Below are 9,532 nucleotides of genomic sequence, written 5' to 3'. Positions count from 1 at the left end.
GAGAGAGAGAGAGAGAGAGAGAGAGTGTGAGCGAGCCAGGCGCCCGGAGCTTTTCTGAGGACCCCACATGGGTAGCAGGGGCCCAAGCACTTATGCCATCTTCTGTTGCTTTTCCAATACTGTTATCAGGGAGTTGAGTCAGAAGTGGAGAAGTCAGGGCTCGATTCAGCGCTTCTTGGCGATGCCAGGATCAGAGTCAGCAGCTTTAACCCACACAGTACAACACCAGCTGCAATTTGTAATTCTTTGAGAACTTTGCTTGTGATGGAATCACATGCAATTATTACATCACTATTTTATCTCTGCCATATCTGTTTATATATGTGTGTGTGTCTACCTACCTACATATATATAATTTTTTTTTTTGCAAAGCACCAACTGAGATCCCCCATCTGCTGTGTCACTTCTCACCAAGGCTTCAGCAGCTGGGGGTGGGCCAGGCCCAAACCAGGATCCCAGAACTCCATCTGAGTTTCTCATGTGGGTAACAGGCACTCAAGTACTTGACCATCAGCAACTGCCTCCCAGGATGCATGAACAGGAAACTAGAATCGGGTGCAGAGCCCAAACTTGAACCAGCACTGTCATATGGGATGTGGGCAATCCCCAGAGGCATCTTAACCAGCACACCCAGCACCCATTCCTGTATCAAATCTGCATTCACACAGATTAAGAGTGTAGACTTCTGAAGGTGCTTGCATATTTGTGCTTCCTGTTTTCAACAACACCAAGGTGAATCCTGTCCCCTAACCCTAACCATAACCCTAACCCCCGTCACCTGTCACCTATTACCCATCACGTGGGGTAGGCTGGGACTGTCAGCGTGATACCACCAAAAATCGATGATTCCAAGTAACTTCTGTAGAAAAAAGTTATCAGTTAGCAAGAGGCCAAGAGATGATATGAGAGAGAGTGAATGAGGAAGAAGCTGCGAGGCAAGGCACAATAATCCAGGGCAGAGTGAAGAAAGTGACTCAGCTGTGGTCTTTGTGGGCTGGGTGGCTGGTTCCAGGGAGCAGCTGCGTTTTCCAGACAGCTCAGGGACAGACAGGCTCCAGCCAGAGCCTGCCCTGAGCCAGCCTCACCTTGTCTTCTGCAGCCGTACTGCTCCAACACCTTGCCGTGCACACACCACCAGGGGACCCGAGAAAGCCCTTGCTTTGACCATGCTGCCTTCTCCAGGAATGGGCCTCCAGAGGGGAAGCCAGACCCTGCAGGAGTCTGTGATCTGATTCGTGTTTTGTCTCCGGGCTTTTGCTGATGGAGGCAAAGCTCTCCCACTTATGAAAGAGGTAGTGGAGGGAGAGGCCGAGGCTGGTAGCTCAGGCCTCTGACTGGAAGAAAGAGCTCCTGATGACCTTATGACCGGAGGCAGATCCCTTGGCTTCTGCAAGCTTCAGGGTTTCATTTTCTTCCTTTTTTTTTTAAAGATTTATTTATTTTTATTGGAAAGGCAGATGTGCAGAGAGGAGGAGAGACAGAGAGGAAGATCTTATGTCCGATGGTTTATTCCCCAAGTGAGCGCAACGGCTGGTGCTGAGCTGATCCAGTCCAGGAGCCTGGAGCTGTTTCAGGTCTCCCAAGCGGGTACAGGATCCCAAGGCTTTAGGCTGTCCTCAACTGCTTCCCCAGGCCACAAGCAGGGAGCTGGAGGGGAAGCAGGGCTGCCAGAATTAGAACCGGCGCCTACATGGGATCCCGGAGTGTGCAAGGCAAGAACCTTAACCACTACGCTATTGCTCCAGGACTGGGGTTTCATTTTCTAACTGGGAAAACGAAGACCTCCCCCAGGGTTGTCAGAGGAATGGCAAAACACATTTTGAGGCTCCTAGCAAGGTAAACAGCAGCGGAAACACTTTGTTACCTGTACGAATGCTAAGATGCTTGAATGTTTATCTGTGAAGCTCCCAGGCAGGCAAGCAAGGCCTCAGCCTGACCATAACCCAGCATCTCCTGCTCTTCCACATACTTGCCAGGGAAGAGAGATGGCATCAGTCCTGAAGGCATGAGGGAGGAAGGTGGCAGAGAGCAACCAAGAGAATACTCATGGCTGCCCCCTGTGGTCACTGGCACGAGGATTCCCGGTGAACAAGGACTCCCAGAAGCCACAGTCAAGCCTCTCAGTTCGTTAGGCAGGTATTCTGCCATGATTGACGCAGTGCCTGGTACACATGGACAAAGCTCTGACAGTGTCAATAGCTGGATAAATAGCCAGACCTCATTCTCAGCGAGACCGCTCCTTCCTACCACACTTTGAGCTAAACTAGAGTGGCTAGAATAGTGAGGGGAGGGGTGGCCCTCAAAAGACAATCCCTAAGATTTATTTATTTTTATTGGACTGGCAGATTTTCAAGAAAAGGAAAAACCAAGAGAAAGATATTCCATTCATTGGCTCATTCTCCAAACAGCTGCAATGGCTGGAGCTGAGCTATTCTGAAGCCAGGAGCCAGGAGCGTTTTCTCGGTCTCCCATAAGGATGTAACCTCCCAAGGGTGTGGACCATCTGTTGCTGTCTTCTCAGGTCACAAGCAGGAAGCCAGATGGGAAGTTGAGCAGCCTGGACATGAACCAGTGTCCATATGAGATCCTGGTGCTTGAAAGGGAAACATTAGCCAAGTGAGCCATCACACCAGGTCCTCTAGTGACTTTCTGTTCTGAGGAGAATCTCAGGCCTAAGGACTGGGAGCTGGCCTGTGCCTGAGAGCTTCCTGCCCTGGCATCAGCCCTTGGTGCACCGAAGATGAGAGGCTCACGAGGGACAAATGATGGGACGGCTACCCCCTCCAGGCCTCTGTGGTTTCGGGAGAGCACAAAGGTAGATAGAGATCTTCCCACAGGTTCACTCTTCAAATGCCTGCAGCAGCCAAGGCTGGGCCAGGACAAAACCAAGAACCCAGAATTCAGTCTGGGTCTACACTGTGGGTGGCAGGGAGACAAATACTTGTGCCATTACCTGTTGCCTTCCAGTGTGCACATGAGCAGGAAGCAAGAATGGAAAGTGGAGCCGGGACATGCACCCAGGCACTCTGATACGGGTTACAGGTGTTCCAAGCAAGGCTTCACTGTCTCAAATGCCACACATGTGTGTTCTTTATAGTACATGCAGTGGAAGTCAAGCATCTCTCAGCTCTGTTGTCATCTATGCACTAGAACATTAATCAGCTATGAAAGCAGAGAACATAATTGTTAACAGCCAAGTTCAAGTGCCCCTATGAGTCAGACCCTCTGCTTGAAATCCTAACCCACTGAACCCCAAGGTAAGATTAATATCATTACTCCTATTTTATGGCAGAGAAGACTGAGGTGCAGAGATTAAATAATGTGTCCCAGATCCCACTTTTAAGATTTATTTACTTTTTTTTTTTTATTGGAAAGGAAGGTTTTCTGAGAGGATAGGCAGAGACAAAGATCTTCCGTCCTCTGGTTCACTCCCCAAGTGGCCACAATGGCCAGAGCTGAGCTGATTTGAAGTCAGGAGCCAGGAGCTTCATCCAGGTCTCCCACACGGGTGCAGTGGCCCTAGACTTTGGGCCATCCTCTACTGCTTTTCTAGGCCACAAGCAGGGAGTTGGATGGGAAGCAGAGTAGCTGGGACACGAACTGGCATCCACATGGGATCCTGGTGTGTTCAAGACAAGGATTTAGCCACTGAACCATCGCACTGGGTCCTCACTTTTTAAAAATGTTTGTTTATTTATAAAATGTGGCCCTCAAAGTTGTGAGGTCTTCCGGTCCTTGGGGGACAGTAAGGCAGATGGTGGATCCTGGAAGTCAGCTGTGCCTCCTTCAGCCGTGAGACTGCGGCCTCGCATCAGCTTTGTTCTTTCCAACAAATCATCCACTGGCTTTGGCTGAGTAATTGCCCACAACAGGAAAGTCCCTGGCACCGCCCTCCAGGTAAGTGGCTCTCAGCCATGTTTTGTGGAATCTGTTATTGAAATTTTGTTTTTGTATTTGTTCTATTCTACTTGAAAGTCAGAATTACAGAGACAGAGAAAGAGAGAGACAAAAAAAAAAAATTTTCATCTGCCATTATGGCCAGAGCTGTGTTGGTCTGAGGCTCAGAGCCAGGAGCTTCTTCCAGATCTCCCATGTGGGTACAGGAACCCAAGCACTTGAGCCACCTTCCCCTACTTTCCCAGGCTGTAATCAGAGAGTTGGATCAGAAGTGAAACAGCCAGGACACTAACTGGCACCCAAATGAGATGCCAGCAGATTAGCTTGCTATGCCATGGCACCAGCCCATGTTGTTTTGTAAATTTATTTGAGAGAATAAGAGGAAGAGAGGAAGAGAGAGACGGAGAGGTCTTATCCACTCGGTTACTTTCCAATATTCCAGGTCTCCTATACATGTGCAGGAACTCAACTACTTGCGTCACCACCCCTGCCTCCCAGGGTGTGCATTAGCGGGAGGCTGGAGTCAGGAGACCCAGCTCTGAACCCAGGCACTCTGGCATGGGCCACAGGCACACCAGCCATGTCTTCATAGCTGAGTGCTACCCCGCGGTTTGCTCTGGAAGCATGTCAGTGGCCCTTCCATCACAGAGGTGTCTGCCGGCTACAGTCGTGTTGTGTGTCCCATCGTCCCTCGGACTTATCTCTGTCGCTTCCTTCCCTTGCTTTCATTCACCTCCTTTGTGTCTTCTGTGCAAGACTGTGTTTTCTGGGTCCTTTCCCAGTAAGTTAGAAAACCACTAACTTCAGTTGACAAAGTCATGTGTTGATCTTGTTTTAGTAAGCATGCATGGAGCCTGGCGCTGTGGCGTCTCCTCCGGGAATCCTTCCCATCCCTTCCCCGTGTCCGTGTCCCCCCACTCTTCCACATGACAGACTTTCATGGCTGAGGTCTGGTGTTGACAAGTCCTTCCAAGGCTTCTTCCAACTTCCGGAAACCTCCCAAAGGGACTTCTTGCCCTGTGTTGCTAATTCCATCAGATTGTGGGGCTTTTCTTTCACATATTCCATCTCTACAGGCTTGAGCAGTGATAGTTGAAGACATTTTCTTCTAGCTCCTTAAGGTGACTCTTCGCAGCCCCTGTAAGCACCCGCAAATTCCACCCCAAGGCTTCTGTAATCCTATGCCATCTGATGTCTGCATTCTCAGGGCTGGCCAATAGACAGGAAGTGCCTTGGAGGATCATGTTCTCTGAGCTGTGCAGGGTTGGATCAATTCACCCTCGCCTTGGACAGAACTTTGAAACTCAGAGCAGCAGCAGAACTTGAATGAAGACCACTGTCAAGTCAGGGTTGCAAGTTCAGGCTGGAGACCCCAAAGGCCCCTCCCTGGACCACAGAGACGCTACACCTGCTGCCCATTCTTCTTGGCTACCCTGTTGCCTTGCGCTGTGTTATTTTCTTTCATTAGTCACTAGAAACATCAAGGGGACTTTTGATTTTCTGTTTAAATTCTGTTTAAATTGCTAATTTAAAAAAGAGTTGTGCTTTCATTTTTTGTCTCTTTTTTTTTTTTTCTAATATGAGAACCAGAGCGCTATCTATCACACCTACTGGTTTATCCCTCCAGATGCCCACATTAGCAAGGACTGTGGGAGCCGGGAGCTGAGCATTCAGTTGATTGCTGATGACCCACTAGCAGGACGCTCAGGTCAGGATCTGGAGCCAGGGATCAAGCCGGATCACTCTGATGGGAATGCAGGAATCCTCATCCTTACACCACACACCTGTGTCTGGCATTGCTGCTTCCTTAAGTTCCTCTAGATCGGAATTTAAATCAGCTGAAAAGTGAAATGTTTCTAACTCCCCCCCCCCTTTTTTCCTGAAAACCTTCATTGTTCAATTTTAACTCTATTTTTGTGGATACACTTCGAGTTTTTAAAGATTGTTTAGCACCCGGTGCAGTAGCCTAGCAGCTAAAGTCCTTGTCTTGAAAGCACCGAGATCCATATGGGTGCCTGTTCTAATCCTGGCAGCCCCGCTTCCCATCCAGCTCCCTGCTTGTGGCCTGGGACAGCAGTTGAGGACAGGCCAAAGCCTTGGGACCCTGAACCCGTGTGGGAGTCCCTGAAGAGGCTCCAGGCTCCTGACTTCAGGAGGTAGCCACTTCCCATCCAGCTCCCTGCTCGTGGCCTGGGAAAGCAGTGGAGGATGGTCCAAAGCCTTGGGACTTTGCACCTGTGTGGGAGGACTGGAGGAGACTCCTTGCTCCTGGCTTTGGATCAGCTTAGCTCCAGTCATTGCAACCACTTGGCAAGTAAACCAGCAGATGGAAGATCTTTCTCTCTGTCTTACCTATCTGTGAATCTGCCTTTCTAATAAACATAAATAAATCTTTGAAAAATTAAAAGGGAAATAATCTATACTTATTTTTTAACCACAGAAATGTGTAACATAGATCATGACAGTTACTCAGTTATTTCTACTCCAGAGATAAACACTGTTAAAAGTTCATAATTTTTTTTTTTTTTCAGAAAAAAGCCTTCTTATTTTAATGACTATTTATTTGAAAGGTAGAGTGACAGAAAGAGATCTCCCATATGCTGGTTTGCTGGTTTGCTAACTAAATGACCACAACGGCCAGGGCTGGGTCAAGCCAAAGCCACGACCTGGAACCCCAGCCAGGTCCGCCACATGACTGCAGTGCCCCAAATGCTTAAGCCAACTTGCACTGCTCTCTCAGGTGCAGTAACAGGAAGCTGGATTGGAAGGGGGAGTATCCAGGCCTTGAACCGCTCCGCATGTGGGCTGCTAATGTTATAGGTAATGGCCTAACTTGCTTGGTCACAGTGCTGGCCCCTTGATATGTATTTGCATAGTCACTATTAAAACATCGTTACAATTTACTTTTGCTTTTTTTGTGTGCTTACAAAATCACCTTAATTTTAGTTTCTTCAAAAAGATTTACTTGCATTTAAATCCATCTTATATTGATTTTCTTTTTATCAATATTTTACATGTTTGAACAATGTAGAAAATGGTGAGACTTCAAAATGTTCATGGAAGATGAAATAAAAAGATGTTATTTTGCGGAAAAATTTTTAAAATCCATGTACCATGATTTTCCCTTTTTTCTTTTTCTTTTTTTTTTTTTTTTAGATTTGTTTGTTTTTATTGGGAAGGCTGAGTTACAAAGAGAAGAGAGACAGATAAAGATATCTTCCATTCGCTCTTCAAATCTCCAGAAAAGCCAGAGCTGTGCTGATCCAGAGCCAGGAGCTCCTTCTGGGTCTCCCATGTGGTTACAGAGGCACAAGGACCTGGGCAATCTCCCACTGTTTTTCCATGTGTATTAGCAGGGAGCTAGATTGAAAGTGGAGCAGCCAGGACTTGAACCAGCACCCAGATGGCATGCCAGCATAGCAAGTAGAAGCTTAGCCTGATATGCCAGAGGCAACAGACTCATTTTACTTTCAAATTAAAAAGAAAGTTCTTAAATGAGAGGCCAAAAAAATTACTTTCTCAAAACAGGTCCTCCATTCATTTGTAGCAGTGAGTACAGAAGGAAGCATGAAAATTTAGGTCTACAAGAAGTCTTAGCATAATTCTTCCATTTCCTTGGTTGAAAAACCAGGCCAGAGACCTCAGGGTAAGTAGTAGGTCTGGCAAGCAAATATGGGTCCTCTGACCCTTACATCCTATGTGTTTTGGGTAGCCTTGCCTGGAGTCCCATGCTGGCTCTTGTCTCTGAAAAGGGCGTGCCTTCACATAAAGTTCATCTGAGGTCGCAGTCCAGGGAGGGGCAGGGTTTGTGTGACAGCAGCCAGAGAGACTTCCAGGCCTCTGGCAGCTTGCTGGGGACCAGAGAAGGAGGTCATCAGCTCGCTTTGTCACACTCCAGGAGGTTACAGGACAAGCAGGGATGGCCTCTGGATGACATAGGGATGGGAGGTGCTGTCCCCAGGGACAGGTCTCCTCCTACCCATTCATGGAGACAAGGAGACAGGGTCAGACAGGGGACAGGGTCCAGGATCAAGTCACTGAGCAGTACTCAAGTCCCACACATCTGGCGAGGGCAGAGCTGTACCCTCAGAACCTGTGCTGGCACACTTACTAGGTGCCAGGCAATGAAGGCCTCTCCACACATTACTGTTAGCTAGACACTGCAGCCTGCTTCAGAGGCACAGGACAAAGAGGTCGTTAAGAGCATGATCTCTGTGTTGAATTTCTGGATTCCAACCTAGTCATTTCACTTACATTCTGGGTAACTTAGAACAAACGGTTTCTCTCTCTCTGTGCTTCAAATTCCAAGTCTGTAAAATGGGCCTCCCAGTGGGGAGCAGGGACCCAGGAACATGACCCACCTTCCACTGCTTTGTTAGGTGTATTAGCAGAGAGCTGGATTGGAAATAGAGCAGCTAGGACTTAAGCCAGAGCCCATATGGGATGTTGATGTTACTTACTAGATGTCTTCAGTGAATGAATACACGCCATGCACTTGCAGGAGCCCTGGGCACACCACAAGCTTGTGTGCATTCGTGGTTGTCATTGTACCATTATCTTCTCAGCGATCTTCCCTTAATCATATCTGAAGGTTTGGCCCCTTAGTAGCTAAAGATCATTTTATTGTTTTATAATCATCAAAGCACTGAAGATCTAGGGTTTTCTTCTTTTTCCTAAGGTTTTTTTTTTTTTTTTGAAAGGCAGATTTACAAAGAGAAGGAGAGAAAGAGAGAGAATGATATTCTATCTGCTCATTTACTCCCCAAGTGGCCACAGTGGCAGGAACTAAGCTTATATGAAGCCAGGATCTTAGAGCTTCTTCCATATCTCCCATGTGGGTGGAGGGCACCGAGAATTTGAACCATTTTCCACTGCTTTCCCAGCCTGTAAGCAGGGAGCTGGATTGGAAGTGAAGCAGCTGGGACATGAACCAGAGCCTATGGGATCCTGGCGTTTGCAGGCAGAGATTAGCCAGTCAAGTCATTGTGCCAATCCCAGGGTTTTCTTCATGTAATTTGTTGATTATCTCTCTGCTTGCGCTCACCTGTAAGTTCCCTGGAAACCTAGTCTAAACTGAGGCTCCAGCTGATGACTAGCACGTGTTTGCCAAAGTGAGTGAAATATATTATTGGAAATGTCCAAACTCTATCCCCATTTTATTTATTTATATATACACACACACACACACTCAGGCATTGAGAATTTTCCTTGTCAGCTCAAAAGTCACCCCCAGCAAGGGCTCAAATTCAGTTTGACTCAAAATTTCCTCTAACTCAGAAATTCTTAGCAAAGTGAGTGGATAGGACGCCTACATCTTCTCAACTGACTTTTGTGAGTTGAAGCAGAAATAGGAGTTGGAAGGTTGGAAAGAGAATGGTCCCATTTTCATTCCTCTGCGTATCCACTCCCTTCCCACCCAGCCCCAAGCTTTTCCACACTCCTTCTCATCCTCTTCCCCATGCCAGTCTGTCCGCCTCCAATTCCACCTGATTTCTTCTCCTCTCCTGTTACATTCTCATCTTCCTCCATTTCTCTATGAGGCAGGGCTGGAGTTAGACTTTGTCCCAAGACCTGAGACCAGCATCTGTGATCCAGCATAGGACAGGCTTTAAAAAATAAATAAATAAACTCTGAG

Source organism: Ochotona princeps, chromosome 6 (genome assembly GCF_030435755.1).
Source record: "Ochotona princeps isolate mOchPri1 chromosome 6, mOchPri1.hap1, whole genome shotgun sequence".
Taxonomy (NCBI): domain Eukaryota; kingdom Metazoa; phylum Chordata; class Mammalia; order Lagomorpha; family Ochotonidae; genus Ochotona; species Ochotona princeps.
Note: the sequence above shows the minus strand (reverse complement) of the source record.